Here is a 16,482-nt window from a genome sequence, read left to right as displayed (position 1 = left end):
TTCGAGGTTCACGGGCTCTGCGTTGTAATAATCTGCGCTCTGACAAAGTAGCTTATCTCAATGGATTTCCCCATCTGCAGCCTGTATCTCCACTTGGGTGATCTCCCGTCCGTGGCTGCTCCGCTTACACACATTTGTCACGGCGTCACGTGCCCGCAGTGCCACCAGGCGGCATCCACGTTGCGGTGGGAGCCGGTCGCAGTGTATTACCCGCACCTACACGTTTCCGGAGTAACGTTCCCGTATGTGGCCGTCTGTGTTCAACACTTTATACAAATGCACTTAAAAAAGCACAAAATAATCAAGAAATAAAATAAAATAAAGAAATATGGACGTAGAGTCCCCAATGGTAACACTCTGTTTTGCTTCTTCACACTAAGGCACGTTCGCCAAAGTGCTCCCCTTTCTCTACTGGGGCGTCACGTTCCCGCAGTGCCACCAGGCGGCATCCACGTTGCGGAGGGACCTGGTCGCAGTGTATTACCCGCACCTACGTGTTTCGGGAGTAGCGTTCCCGTATGTGGCCGTCTGTGTTCAACACTTTATACAAATGCACTTAAAAAAGCACAAAATAATCAAGAAATAAAATAAAATAAAGAAATATGGACGTAGAGTCCCCAATGGTAACACTCTGTTTTGCTTCTTCACACTAAGGCACGTTCGCCAAAGTGCTCCCCTTTCTCTACTGGGGCGTCACGTTCCCGCAGTGCCACCAGGCGGCATCCACGTTGCGGAGGGACCTGGTCGCAGTGTATTACCCGCACCTACGTGTTTCGGGAGTAGCGTTCCCGTATGTGGCCGTCTGTGTTCAACACTTTATACAAATGCACTTAAAAAAGCACAAAATAATCAAGAAATAAAATAAAATAAAGAAATATGGACGTAGAGTCCCCAATGGTAACACTCTGTTTTGCTTCTTCACACTAAGGCACGTTCGCCAAAGTGCTCCCCTTTCTCTACTGGGGCGTCACGTTCCCGCAGTGCCACCAGGCGGCATCCACGTTGCGGAGGGACCTGGTCGCAGTGTATTACCCGCACCTACGTGTTTCGGGAGTAGCGTTCCCGTATGTGGCCGTCTGTGTTCAACACTTTATACAAATGCACTTAAAAAAGCACAAAATAATCAAGAAATAAAATAAAATAAAGAAATATGGACGTAGAGTCCCCAATGGTAACACTCTGTTTTGCTTCTTCACACTAAGGCACGTTCGCCAAAGTGCTCCCCTTTCTCTACTGGGGCGTCACGTTCCCGCAGTGCCACCAGGCGGCATCCACGTTGCGGAGGGACCTGGTCGCAGTGTATTACCCGCACCTACGTGTTTCGGGAGTAGCGTTCCCGTATGTGGCCGTCTGTGTTCAACACTTTATACAAATGCACTTAAAAAAGCACAAAATAATCAAGAAATAAAATAAAATAAAGAAATATGGACGTAGAGTCCCCAATGGTAACACTCTGTTTTGCTTCTTCACACTAAGGCACGTTCGCCAAAGTGCTCCCCTTTCTCTACTGGGGCGTCACGTTCCCGCAGTGCCACCAGGCGGCATCCACGTTGCGGAGGGACCTGGTCGCAGTGTATTACCCGCACCTACGTGTTTCGGGAGTAGCGTTCCCGTATGTGGCCGTCTGTGTTCAACACTTTATACAAATGCACTTAAAAAAGCACAAAATAATCAAGAAATAAAATAAAATAAAGAAATATGGACGTAGAGTCCCCAATGGTAACACTCTGTTTTGCTTCTTCACACTAAGGCACGTTCGCCAAAGTGCTCCCCTTTCTCTACTGGGGCGTCACGTTCCCGCAGTGCCACCAGGCGGCATCCACGTTGCGGAGGGACCTGGTCGCAGTGTATTACCCGCACCTACGTGTTTCGGGAGTAGCGTTCCCGTATGTGGCCGTCTGTGTTCAACACTTTATACAAATGCACTTAAAAAAGCACAAAATAATCAAGAAATAAAATAAAATAAAGAAATATGGACGTAGAGTCCCCAATGGTAACACTCTGTTTTGCTTCTTCACACTAAGGCACGTTCGCCAAAGTGCTCCCCTTTCTCTACTGGGGCGTCACGTTCCCGCAGTGCCACCAGGCGGCATCCACGTTGCGGAGGGACCTGGTCGCAGTGTATTACCCGCACCTACGTGTTTCGGGAGTAGCGTTCCCGTATGTGGCCGTCTGTGTTCAACACTTTATACAAATGCACTTAAAAAAGCACAAAATAATCAAGAAATAAAATAAAATAAAGAAATATGGACGTAGAGTCCCCAATGGTAACACTCTGTTTTGCTTCTTCACACTAAGGCACGTTCGCCAAAGTGCTCCCCTTTCTCTACTGGGGCGTCACGTTCCCGCAGTGCCACCAGGCGGCATCCACGTTGCGGAGGGACCTGGTCGCAGTGTATTACCCGCACCTACGTGTTTCGGGAGTAGCGTTCCCGTATGTGGCCGTCTGTGTTCAACACTTTATACAAATGCACTTAAAAAAGCACAAAATAATCAAGAAATAAAATAAAATAAAGAAATATGGACGTAGAGTCCCCAATGGTAACACTCTGTTTTGCTTCTTCACACTAAGGCACGTTCGCCAAAGTGCTCCCCTTTCTCTACTGGGGCGTCACGTTCCCGCAGTGCCACCAGGCGGCATCCACGTTGCGGAGGGACCTGGTCGCAGTGTATTACCCGCACCTACGTGTTTCGGGAGTAGCGTTCCCGTATGTGGCCGTCTGTGTTCAACACTTTATACAAATGCACTTAAAAAAGCACAAAATAATCAAGAAATAAAATAAAATAAAGAAATATGGACGTAGAGTCCCCAATGGTAACACTCTGTTTTGCTTCTTCACACTAAGGCACGTTCGCCAAAGTGCTCCCCTTTCTCTACTGGGGCGTCACGTTCCCGCAGTGCCACCAGGCGGCATCCACGTTGCGGAGGGACCTGGTCGCAGTGTATTACCCGCACCTACGTGTTTCGGGAGTAGCGTTCCCGTATGTGGCCGTCTGTGTTCAACACTTTATACAAATGCACTTAAAAAAGCACAAAATAATCAAGAAATAAAATAAAATAAAGAAATATGGACGTAGAGTCCCCAATGGTAACACTCTGTTTTGCTTCTTCACACTAAGGCACGTTCGCCAAAGTGCTCCCCTTTCTCTACTGGGGCGTCACGTTCCCGCAGTGCCACCAGGCGGCATCCACGTTGCGGAGGGACCTGGTCGCAGTGTATTACCCGCACCTACGTGTTTCGGGAGTAGCGTTCCCGTATGTGGCCGTCTGTGTTCAACACTTTATACAAATGCACTTAAAAAAGCACAAAATAATCAAGAAATAAAATAAAATAAAGAAATATGGACGTAGAGTCCCCAATGGTAACACTCTGTTTTGCTTCTTCACACTAAGGCACGTTCGCCAAAGTGCTCCCCTTTCTCTACTGGGGCGTCACGTTCCCGCAGTGCCACCAGGCGGCATCCACGTTGCGGAGGGACCTGGTCGCAGTGTATTACCCGCACCTACGTGTTTCGGGAGTAGCGTTCCCGTATGTGGCCGTCTGTGTTCAACACTTTATACAAATGCACTTAAAAAAGCACAAAATAATCAAGAAATAAAATAAAATAAAGAAATATGGACGTAGAGTCCCCAATGGTAACACTCTGTTTTGCTTCTTCACACTAAGGCACGTTCGCCAAAGTGCTCCCCTTTCTCTACTGGGGCGTCACGTTCCCGCAGTGCCACCAGGCGGCATCCACGTTGCGGAGGGACCTGGTCGCAGTGTATTACCCGCACCTACGTGTTTCGGGAGTAGCGTTCCCGTATGTGGCCGTCTGTGTTCAACACTTTATACAAATGCACTTAAAAAAGCACAAAATAATCAAGAAATAAAATAAAATAAAGAAATATGGACGTAGAGTCCCCAATGGTAACACTCTGTTTTGCTTCTTCACACTAAGGCACGTTCGCCAAAGTGCTCCCCTTTCTCTACTGGGGCGTCACGTTCCCGCAGTGCCACCAGGCGGCATCCACGTTGCGGAGGGACCTGGTCGCAGTGTATTACCCGCACCTACGTGTTTCGGGAGTAGCGTTCCCGTATGTGGCCGTCTGTGTTCAACACTTTATACAAATGCACTTAAAAAAGCACAAAATAATCAAGAAATAAAATAAAATAAAGAAATATGGACGTAGAGTCCCCAATGGTAACACTCTGTTTTGCTTCTTCACACTAAGGCACGTTCGCCAAAGTGCTCCCCTTTCTCTACTGGGGCGTCACGTTCCCGCAGTGCCACCAGGCGGCATCCACGTTGCGGAGGGACCTGGTCGCAGTGTATTACCCGCACCTACGTGTTTCGGGAGTAGCGTTCCCGTATGTGGCCGTCTGTGTTCAACACTTTATACAAATGCACTTAAAAAAGCACAAAATAATCAAGAAATAAAATAAAATAAAGAAATATGGACGTAGAGTCCCCAATGGTAACACTCTGTTTTGCTTCTTCACACTAAGGCACGTTCGCCAAAGTGCTCCCCTTTCTCTACTGGGGCGTCACGTTCCCGCAGTGCCACCAGGCGGCATCCACGTTGCGGAGGGACCTGGTCGCAGTGTATTACCCGCACCTACGTGTTTCGGGAGTAGCGTTCCCGTATGTGGCCGTCTGTGTTCAACACTTTATACAAATGCACTTAAAAAAGCACAAAATAATCAAGAAATAAAATAAAATAAAGAAATATGGACGTAGAGTCCCCAATGGTAACACTCTGTTTTGCTTCTTCACACTAAGGCACGTTCGCCAAAGTGCTCCCCTTTCTCTACTGGGGCGTCACGTTCCCGCAGTGCCACCAGGCGGCATCCACGTTGCGGAGGGACCTGGTCGCAGTGTATTACCCGCACCTACGTGTTTCGGGAGTAGCGTTCCCGTATGTGGCCGTCTGTGTTCAACACTTTATACAAATGCACTTAAAAAAGCACAAAATAATCAAGAAATAAAATAAAATAAAGAAATATGGACGTAGAGTCCCCAATGGTAACACTCTGTTTTGCTTCTTCACACTAAGGCACGTTCGCCAAAGTGCTCCCCTTTCTCTACTGGGGCGTCACGTTCCCGCAGTGCCACCAGGCGGCATCCACGTTGCGGAGGGACCTGGTCGCAGTGTATTACCCGCACCTACGTGTTTCGGGAGTAGCGTTCCCGTATGTGGCCGTCTGTGTTCAACACTTTATACAAATGCACTTAAAAAAGCACAAAATAATCAAGAAATAAAATAAAATAAAGAAATATGGACGTAGAGTCCCCAATGGTAACACTCTGTTTTGCTTCTTCACACTAAGGCACGTTCGCCAAAGTGCTCCCCTTTCTCTACTGGGGCGTCACGTTCCCGCAGTGCCACCAGGCGGCATCCACGTTGCGGAGGGACCTGGTCGCAGTGTATTACCCGCACCTACGTGTTTCGGGAGTAGCGTTCCCGTATGTGGCCGTCTGTGTTCAACACTTTATACAAATGCACTTAAAAAAGCACAAAATAATCAAGAAATAAAATAAAATAAAGAAATATGGACGTAGAGTCCCCAATGGTAACACTCTGTTTTGCTTCTTCACACTAAGGCACGTTCGCCAAAGTGCTCCCCTTTCTCTACTGGGGCGTCACGTTCCCGCAGTGCCACCAGGCGGCATCCACGTTGCGGAGGGACCTGGTCGCAGTGTATTACCCGCACCTACGTGTTTCGGGAGTAGCGTTCCCGTATGTGGCCGTCTGTGTTCAACACTTTATACAAATGCACTTAAAAAAGCACAAAATAATCAAGAAATAAAATAAAATAAAGAAATATGGACGTAGAGTCCCCAATGGTAACACTCTGTTTTGCTTCTTCACACTAAGGCACGTTCGCCAAAGTGCTCCCCTTTCTCTACTGGGGCGTCACGTTCCCGCAGTGCCACCAGGCGGCATCCACGTTGCGGAGGGACCTGGTCGCAGTGTATTACCCGCACCTACGTGTTTCGGGAGTAGCGTTCCCGTATGTGGCCGTCTGTGTTCAACACTTTATACAAATGCACTTAAAAAAGCACAAAATAATCAAGAAATAAAATAAAATAAAGAAATATGGACGTAGAGTCCCCAATGGTAACACTCTGTTTTGCTTCTTCACACTAAGGCACGTTCGCCAAAGTGCTCCCCTTTCTCTACTGGGGCGTCACGTTCCCGCAGTGCCACCAGGCGGCATCCACGTTGCGGAGGGACCTGGTCGCAGTGTATTACCCGCACCTACGTGTTTCGGGAGTAGCGTTCCCGTATGTGGCCGTCTGTGTTCAACACTTTATACAAATGCACTTAAAAAAGCACAAAATAATCAAGAAATAAAATAAAATAAAGAAATATGGACGTAGAGTCCCCAATGGTAACACTCTGTTTTGCTTCTTCACACTAAGGCACGTTCGCCAAAGTGCTCCCCTTTCTCTACTGGGGCGTCACGTTCCCGCAGTGCCACCAGGCGGCATCCACGTTGCGGAGGGACCTGGTCGCAGTGTATTACCCGCACCTACGTGTTTCGGGAGTAGCGTTCCCGTATGTGGCCGTCTGTGTTCAACACTTTATACAAATGCACTTAAAAAAGCACAAAATAATCAAGAAATAAAATAAAATAAAGAAATATGGACGTAGAGTCCCCAATGGTAACACTCTGTTTTGCTTCTTCACACTAAGGCACGTTCGCCAAAGTGCTCCCCTTTCTCTACTGGGGCGTCACGTTCCCGCAGTGCCACCAGGCGGCATCCACGTTGCGGAGGGACCTGGTCGCAGTGTATTACCCGCACCTACGTGTTTCGGGAGTAGCGTTCCCGTATGTGGCCGTCTGTGTTCAACACTTTATACAAATGCACTTAAAAAAGCACAAAATAATCAAGAAATAAAATAAAATAAAGAAATATGGACGTAGAGTCCCCAATGGTAACACTCTGTTTTGCTTCTTCACACTAAGGCACGTTCGCCAAAGTGCTCCCCTTTCTCTACTGGGGCGTCACGTTCCCGCAGTGCCACCAGGCGGCATCCACGTTGCGGAGGGACCTGGTCGCAGTGTATTACCCGCACCTACGTGTTTCGGGAGTAGCGTTCCCGTATGTGGCCGTCTGTGTTCAACACTTTATACAAATGCACTTAAAAAAGCACAAAATAATCAAGAAATAAAATAAAATAAAGAAATATGGACGTAGAGTCCCCAATGGTAACACTCTGTTTTGCTTCTTCACACTAAGGCACGTTCGCCAAAGTGCTCCCCTTTCTCTACTGGGGCGTCACGTTCCCGCAGTGCCACCAGGCGGCATCCACGTTGCGGAGGGACCTGGTCGCAGTGTATTACCCGCACCTACGTGTTTCGGGAGTAGCGTTCCCGTATGTGGCCGTCTGTGTTCAACACTTTATACAAATGCACTTAAAAAAGCACAAAATAATCAAGAAATAAAATAAAATAAAGAAATATGGACGTAGAGTCCCCAATGGTAACACTCTGTTTTGCTTCTTCACACTAAGGCACGTTCGCCAAAGTGCTCCCCTTTCTCTACTGGGGCGTCACGTTCCCGCAGTGCCACCAGGCGGCATCCACGTTGCGGAGGGACCTGGTCGCAGTGTATTACCCGCACCTACGTGTTTCGGGAGTAGCGTTCCCGTATGTGGCCGTCTGTGTTCAACACTTTATACAAATGCACTTAAAAAAGCACAAAATAATCAAGAAATAAAATAAAATAAAGAAATATGGACGTAGAGTCCCCAATGGTAACACTCTGTTTTGCTTCTTCACACTAAGGCACGTTCGCCAAAGTGCTCCCCTTTCTCTACTGGGGCGTCACGTTCCCGCAGTGCCACCAGGCGGCATCCACGTTGCGGAGGGACCTGGTCGCAGTGTATTACCCGCACCTACGTGTTTCGGGAGTAGCGTTCCCGTATGTGGCCGTCTGTGTTCAACACTTTATACAAATGCACTTAAAAAAGCACAAAATAATCAAGAAATAAAATAAAATAAAGAAATATGGACGTAGAGTCCCCAATGGTAACACTCTGTTTTGCTTCTTCACACTAAGGCACGTTCGCCAAAGTGCTCCCCTTTCTCTACTGGGGCGTCACGTTCCCGCAGTGCCACCAGGCGGCATCCACGTTGCGGAGGGACCTGGTCGCAGTGTATTACCCGCACCTACGTGTTTCGGGAGTAGCGTTCCCGTATGTGGCCGTCTGTGTTCAACACTTTATACAAATGCACTTAAAAAAGCACAAAATAATCAAGAAATAAAATAAAATAAAGAAATATGGACGTAGAGTCCCCAATGGTAACACTCTGTTTTGCTTCTTCACACTAAGGCACGTTCGCCAAAGTGCTCCCCTTTCTCTACTGGGGCGTCACGTTCCCGCAGTGCCACCAGGCGGCATCCACGTTGCGGAGGGACCTGGTCGCAGTGTATTACCCGCACCTACGTGTTTCGGGAGTAGCGTTCCCGTATGTGGCCGTCTGTGTTCAACACTTTATACAAATGCACTTAAAAAAGCACAAAATAATCAAGAAATAAAATAAAATAAAGAAATATGGACGTAGAGTCCCCAATGGTAACACTCTGTTTTGCTTCTTCACACTAAGGCACGTTCGCCAAAGTGCTCCCCTTTCTCTACTGGGGCGTCACGTTCCCGCAGTGCCACCAGGCGGCATCCACGTTGCGGAGGGACCTGGTCGCAGTGTATTACCCGCACCTACGTGTTTCGGGAGTAGCGTTCCCGTATGTGGCCGTCTGTGTTCAACACTTTATACAAATGCACTTAAAAAAGCACAAAATAATCAAGAAATAAAATAAAATAAAGAAATATGGACGTAGAGTCCCCAATGGTAACACTCTGTTTTGCTTCTTCACACTAAGGCACGTTCGCCAAAGTGCTCCCCTTTCTCTACTGGGGCGTCACGTTCCCGCAGTGCCACCAGGCGGCATCCACGTTGCGGAGGGACCTGGTCGCAGTGTATTACCCGCACCTACGTGTTTCGGGAGTAGCGTTCCCGTATGTGGCCGTCTGTGTTCAACACTTTATACAAATGCACTTAAAAAAGCACAAAATAATCAAGAAATAAAATAAAATAAAGAAATATGGACGTAGAGTCCCCAATGGTAACACTCTGTTTTGCTTCTTCACACTAAGGCACGTTCGCCAAAGTGCTCCCCTTTCTCTACTGGGGCGTCACGTTCCCGCAGTGCCACCAGGCGGCATCCACGTTGCGGAGGGACCTGGTCGCAGTGTATTACCCGCACCTACGTGTTTCGGGAGTAGCGTTCCCGTATGTGGCCGTCTGTGTTCAACACTTTATACAAATGCACTTAAAAAAGCACAAAATAATCAAGAAATAAAATAAAATAAAGAAATATGGACGTAGAGTCCCCAATGGTAACACTCTGTTTTGCTTCTTCACACTAAGGCACGTTCGCCAAAGTGCTCCCCTTTCTCTACTGGGGCGTCACGTTCCCGCAGTGCCACCAGGCGGCATCCACGTTGCGGAGGGACCTGGTCGCAGTGTATTACCCGCACCTACGTGTTTCGGGAGTAGCGTTCCCGTATGTGGCCGTCTGTGTTCAACACTTTATACAAATGCACTTAAAAAAGCACAAAATAATCAAGAAATAAAATAAAATAAAGAAATATGGACGTAGAGTCCCCAATGGTAACACTCTGTTTTGCTTCTTCACACTAAGGCACGTTCGCCAAAGTGCTCCCCTTTCTCTACTGGGGCGTCACGTTCCCGCAGTGCCACCAGGCGGCATCCACGTTGCGGAGGGACCTGGTCGCAGTGTATTACCCGCACCTACGTGTTTCGGGAGTAGCGTTCCCGTATGTGGCCGTCTGTGTTCAACACTTTATACAAATGCACTTAAAAAAGCACAAAATAATCAAGAAATAAAATAAAATAAAGAAATATGGACGTAGAGTCCCCAATGGTAACACTCTGTTTTGCTTCTTCACACTAAGGCACGTTCGCCAAAGTGCTCCCCTTTCTCTACTGGGGCGTCACGTTCCCGCAGTGCCACCAGGCGGCATCCACGTTGCGGAGGGACCTGGTCGCAGTGTATTACCCGCACCTACGTGTTTCGGGAGTAGCGTTCCCGTATGTGGCCGTCTGTGTTCAACACTTTATACAAATGCACTTAAAAAAGCACAAAATAATCAAGAAATAAAATAAAATAAAGAAATATGGACGTAGAGTCCCCAATGGTAACACTCTGTTTTGCTTCTTCACACTAAGGCACGTTCGCCAAAGTGCTCCCCTTTCTCTACTGGGGCGTCACGTTCCCGCAGTGCCACCAGGCGGCATCCACGTTGCGGAGGGACCTGGTCGCAGTGTATTACCCGCACCTACGTGTTTCGGGAGTAGCGTTCCCGTATGTGGCCGTCTGTGTTCAACACTTTATACAAATGCACTTAAAAAAGCACAAAATAATCAAGAAATAAAATAAAATAAAGAAATATGGACGTAGAGTCCCCAATGGTAACACTCTGTTTTGCTTCTTCACACTAAGGCACGTTCGCCAAAGTGCTCCCCTTTCTCTACTGGGGCGTCACGTTCCCGCAGTGCCACCAGGCGGCATCCACGTTGCGGAGGGACCTGGTCGCAGTGTATTACCCGCACCTACGTGTTTCGGGAGTAGCGTTCCCGTATGTGGCCGTCTGTGTTCAACACTTTATACAAATGCACTTAAAAAAGCACAAAATAATCAAGAAATAAAATAAAATAAAGAAATATGGACGTAGAGTCCCCAATGGTAACACTCTGTTTTGCTTCTTCACACTAAGGCACGTTCGCCAAAGTGCTCCCCTTTCTCTACTGGGGCGTCACGTTCCCGCAGTGCCACCAGGCGGCATCCACGTTGCGGAGGGACCTGGTCGCAGTGTATTACCCGCACCTACGTGTTTCGGGAGTAGCGTTCCCGTATGTGGCCGTCTGTGTTCAACACTTTATACAAATGCACTTAAAAAAGCACAAAATAATCAAGAAATAAAATAAAATAAAGAAATATGGACGTAGAGTCCCCAATGGTAACACTCTGTTTTGCTTCTTCACACTAAGGCACGTTCGCCAAAGTGCTCCCCTTTCTCTACTGGGGCGTCACGTTCCCGCAGTGCCACCAGGCGGCATCCACGTTGCGGAGGGACCTGGTCGCAGTGTATTACCCGCACCTACGTGTTTCGGGAGTAGCGTTCCCGTATGTGGCCGTCTGTGTTCAACACTTTATACAAATGCACTTAAAAAAGCACAAAATAATCAAGAAATAAAATAAAATAAAGAAATATGGACGTAGAGTCCCCAATGGTAACACTCTGTTTTGCTTCTTCACACTAAGGCACGTTCGCCAAAGTGCTCCCCTTTCTCTACTGGGGCGTCACGTTCCCGCAGTGCCACCAGGCGGCATCCACGTTGCGGAGGGACCTGGTCGCAGTGTATTACCCGCACCTACGTGTTTCGGGAGTAGCGTTCCCGTATGTGGCCGTCTGTGTTCAACACTTTATACAAATGCACTTAAAAAAGCACAAAATAATCAAGAAATAAAATAAAATAAAGAAATATGGACGTAGAGTCCCCAATGGTAACACTCTGTTTTGCTTCTTCACACTAAGGCACGTTCGCCAAAGTGCTCCCCTTTCTCTACTGGGGCGTCACGTTCCCGCAGTGCCACCAGGCGGCATCCACGTTGCGGAGGGACCTGGTCGCAGTGTATTACCCGCACCTACGTGTTTCGGGAGTAGCGTTCCCGTATGTGGCCGTCTGTGTTCAACACTTTATACAAATGCACTTAAAAAAGCACAAAATAATCAAGAAATAAAATAAAATAAAGAAATATGGACGTAGAGTCCCCAATGGTAACACTCTGTTTTGCTTCTTCACACTAAGGCACGTTCGCCAAAGTGCTCCCCTTTCTCTACTGGGGCGTCACGTTCCCGCAGTGCCACCAGGCGGCATCCACGTTGCGGAGGGACCTGGTCGCAGTGTATTACCCGCACCTACGTGTTTCGGGAGTAGCGTTCCCGTATGTGGCCGTCTGTGTTCAACACTTTATACAAATGCACTTAAAAAAGCACAAAATAATCAAGAAATAAAATAAAATAAAGAAATATGGACGTAGAGTCCCCAATGGTAACACTCTGTTTTGCTTCTTCACACTAAGGCACGTTCGCCAAAGTGCTCCCCTTTCTCTACTGGGGCGTCACGTTCCCGCAGTGCCACCAGGCGGCATCCACGTTGCGGAGGGACCTGGTCGCAGTGTATTACCCGCACCTACGTGTTTCGGGAGTAGCGTTCCCGTATGTGGCCGTCTGTGTTCAACACTTTATACAAATGCACTTAAAAAAGCACAAAATAATCAAGAAATAAAATAAAATAAAGAAATATGGACGTAGAGTCCCCAATGGTAACACTCTGTTTTGCTTCTTCACACTAAGGCACGTTCGCCAAAGTGCTCCCCTTTCTCTACTGGGGCGTCACGTTCCCGCAGTGCCACCAGGCGGCATCCACGTTGCGGAGGGACCTGGTCGCAGTGTATTACCCGCACCTACGTGTTTCGGGAGTAGCGTTCCCGTATGTGGCCGTCTGTGTTCAACACTTTATACAAATGCACTTAAAAAAGCACAAAATAATCAAGAAATAAAATAAAATAAAGAAATATGGACGTAGAGTCCCCAATGGTAACACTCTGTTTTGCTTCTTCACACTAAGGCACGTTCGCCAAAGTGCTCCCCTTTCTCTACTGGGGCGTCACGTTCCCGCAGTGCCACCAGGCGGCATCCACGTTGCGGAGGGACCTGGTCGCAGTGTATTACCCGCACCTACGTGTTTCGGGAGTAGCGTTCCCGTATGTGGCCGTCTGTGTTCAACACTTTATACAAATGCACTTAAAAAAGCACAAAATAATCAAGAAATAAAATAAAATAAAGAAATATGGACGTAGAGTCCCCAATGGTAACACTCTGTTTTGCTTCTTCACACTAAGGCACGTTCGCCAAAGTGCTCCCCTTTCTCTACTGGGGCGTCACGTTCCCGCAGTGCCACCAGGCGGCATCCACGTTGCGGAGGGACCTGGTCGCAGTGTATTACCCGCACCTACGTGTTTCGGGAGTAGCGTTCCCGTATGTGGCCGTCTGTGTTCAACACTTTATACAAATGCACTTAAAAAAGCACAAAATAATCAAGAAATAAAATAAAATAAAGAAATATGGACGTAGAGTCCCCAATGGTAACACTCTGTTTTGCTTCTTCACACTAAGGCACGTTCGCCAAAGTGCTCCCCTTTCTCTACTGGGGCGTCACGTTCCCGCAGTGCCACCAGGCGGCATCCACGTTGCGGAGGGACCTGGTCGCAGTGTATTACCCGCACCTACGTGTTTCGGGAGTAGCGTTCCCGTATGTGGCCGTCTGTGTTCAACACTTTATACAAATGCACTTAAAAAAGCACAAAATAATCAAGAAATAAAATAAAATAAAGAAATATGGACGTAGAGTCCCCAATGGTAACACTCTGTTTTGCTTCTTCACACTAAGGCACGTTCGCCAAAGTGCTCCCCTTTCTCTACTGGGGCGTCACGTTCCCGCAGTGCCACCAGGCGGCATCCACGTTGCGGAGGGACCTGGTCGCAGTGTATTACCCGCACCTACGTGTTTCGGGAGTAGCGTTCCCGTATGTGGCCGTCTGTGTTCAACACTTTATACAAATGCACTTAAAAAAGCACAAAATAATCAAGAAATAAAATAAAATAAAGAAATATGGACGTAGAGTCCCCAATGGTAACACTCTGTTTTGCTTCTTCACACTAAGGCACGTTCGCCAAAGTGCTCCCCTTTCTCTACTGGGGCGTCACGTTCCCGCAGTGCCACCAGGCGGCATCCACGTTGCGGAGGGACCTGGTCGCAGTGTATTACCCGCACCTACGTGTTTCGGGAGTAGCGTTCCCGTATGTGGCCGTCTGTGTTCAACACTTTATACAAATGCACTTAAAAAAGCACAAAATAATCAAGAAATAAAATAAAATAAAGAAATATGGACGTAGAGTCCCCAATGGTAACACTCTGTTTTGCTTCTTCACACTAAGGCACGTTCGCCAAAGTGCTCCCCTTTCTCTACTGGGGCGTCACGTTCCCGCAGTGCCACCAGGCGGCATCCACGTTGCGGAGGGACCTGGTCGCAGTGTATTACCCGCACCTACGTGTTTCGGGAGTAGCGTTCCCGTATGTGGCCGTCTGTGTTCAACACTTTATACAAATGCACTTAAAAAAGCACAAAATAATCAAGAAATAAAATAAAATAAAGAAATATGGACGTAGAGTCCCCAATGGTAACACTCTGTTTTGCTTCTTCACACTAAGGCACGTTCGCCAAAGTGCTCCCCTTTCTCTACTGGGGCGTCACGTTCCCGCAGTGCCACCAGGCGGCATCCACGTTGCGGAGGGACCTGGTCGCAGTGTATTACCCGCACCTACGTGTTTCGGGAGTAGCGTTCCCGTATGTGGCCGTCTGTGTTCAACACTTTATACAAATGCACTTAAAAAAGCACAAAATAATCAAGAAATAAAATAAAATAAAGAAATATGGACGTAGAGTCCCCAATGGTAACACTCTGTTTTGCTTCTTCACACTAAGGCACGTTCGCCAAAGTGCTCCCCTTTCTCTACTGGGGCGTCACGTTCCCGCAGTGCCACCAGGCGGCATCCACGTTGCGGAGGGACCTGGTCGCAGTGTATTACCCGCACCTACGTGTTTCGGGAGTAGCGTTCCCGTATGTGGCCGTCTGTGTTCAACACTTTATACAAATGCACTTAAAAAAGCACAAAATAATCAAGAAATAAAATAAAATAAAGAAATATGGACGTAGAGTCCCCAATGGTAACACTCTGTTTTGCTTCTTCACACTAAGGCACGTTCGCCAAAGTGCTCCCCTTTCTCTACTGGGGCGTCACGTTCCCGCAGTGCCACCAGGCGGCATCCACGTTGCGGAGGGACCTGGTCGCAGTGTATTACCCGCACCTACGTGTTTCGGGAGTAGCGTTCCCGTATGTGGCCGTCTGTGTTCAACACTTTATACAAATGCACTTAAAAAAGCACAAAATAATCAAGAAATAAAATAAAATAAAGAAATATGGACGTAGAGTCCCCAATGGTAACACTCTGTTTTGCTTCTTCACACTAAGGCACGTTCGCCAAAGTGCTCCCCTTTCTCTACTGGGGCGTCACGTTCCCGCAGTGCCACCAGGCGGCATCCACGTTGCGGAGGGACCTGGTCGCAGTGTATTACCCGCACCTACGTGTTTCGGGAGTAGCGTTCCCGTATGTGGCCGTCTGTGTTCAACACTTTATACAAATGCACTTAAAAAAGCACAAAATAATCAATAAATAAAATAAAATAAAGAAATATGGACGTAGAGTCCCCAATGGTAACACTCTGTTTTGCTTCTTCACACTAAGGCACGTTCGCCAAAGTGCTCCCCTTTCTCTACTGGGGCGTCACGTTCCCGCAGTGCCACCAGGCGGCATCCACGTTGCGGAGGGACCTGGTCGCAGTGTATTACCCGCACCTACGTGTTTCGGGAGTAGCGTTCCCGTATGTGGCCGTCTGTGTTCAACACTTTATACAAATGCACTTAAAAAAGCACAAAATAATCAAGAAATAAAATAAAATAAAGAAATATGGACGTAGAGTCCCCAATGGTAACACTCTGTTTTGCTTCTTCACACTAAGGCACGTTCGCCAAAGTGCTCCCCTTTCTCTACTGGGGCGTCACGTTCCCGCAGTGCCACCAGGCGGCATCCACGTTGCGGAGGGACCTGGTCGCAGTGTATTACCCGCACCTACGTGTTTCGGGAGTAGCGTTCCCGTATGTGGCCGTCTGTGTTCAACACTTTATACAAATGCACTTAAAAAAGCACAAAATAATCAATAAATAAAATAAAATAAAGAAATATGGACGTAGAGTCCCCAATGGTAACACTCTGTTTTGCTTCTTCACACTAAGGCACGTTCGCCAAAGTGCTCCCCTTTCTCTACTGGGGCGTCACGTTCCCGCAGTGCCACCAGGCGGCATCCACGTTGCGGAGGGACCTGGTCGCAGTGTATTACCCGCACCTACGTGTTTCGGGAGTAGCGTTCCCGTATGTGGCCGTCTGTGTTCAACACTTTATACAAATGCACTTAAAAAAGCACAAAATAATCAAGAAATAAAATAAAATAAAGAAATATGGACGTAGAGTCCCCAATGGTAACACTCTGTTTTGCTTCTTCACACTAAGGCACGTTCGCCAAAGTGCTCCCCTTTCTCTACTGGGGCGTCACGTTCCCGCAGTGCCACCAGGCGGCATCCACGTTGCGGAGGGACCTGGTCGCAGTGTATTACCCGCACCTACGTGTTTCGGGAGTAGCGTTCCCGTATGTGGCCGTCTGTGTTCAACACTTTATACAAATGCACTTAAAAAAGCACAAAATAATCAAGAAATAAAATA

General features: G+C 47.9%; 1 protein-coding gene across 1 annotated transcript in view; it reads left to right on the top strand.

Annotated features, from left to right (window-relative positions):
• The window catches only part of LOC126252388 (trypsin-1-like), a 208,710-nt gene that overhangs the window by 38,600 nt on the left and 153,628 nt on the right, over window positions 1-16,482 (top strand). The window lies entirely within an intron of this gene.

The sequence above is a fragment of the Schistocerca nitens genome, chromosome 1, assembly GCF_023898315.1.
Source record: "Schistocerca nitens isolate TAMUIC-IGC-003100 chromosome 1, iqSchNite1.1, whole genome shotgun sequence".
Classification (NCBI taxonomy): Eukaryota; Metazoa; Arthropoda; class Insecta; order Orthoptera; family Acrididae; genus Schistocerca; species Schistocerca nitens.
This window is presented reverse-complemented; position numbering and strand designations above follow the sequence as displayed.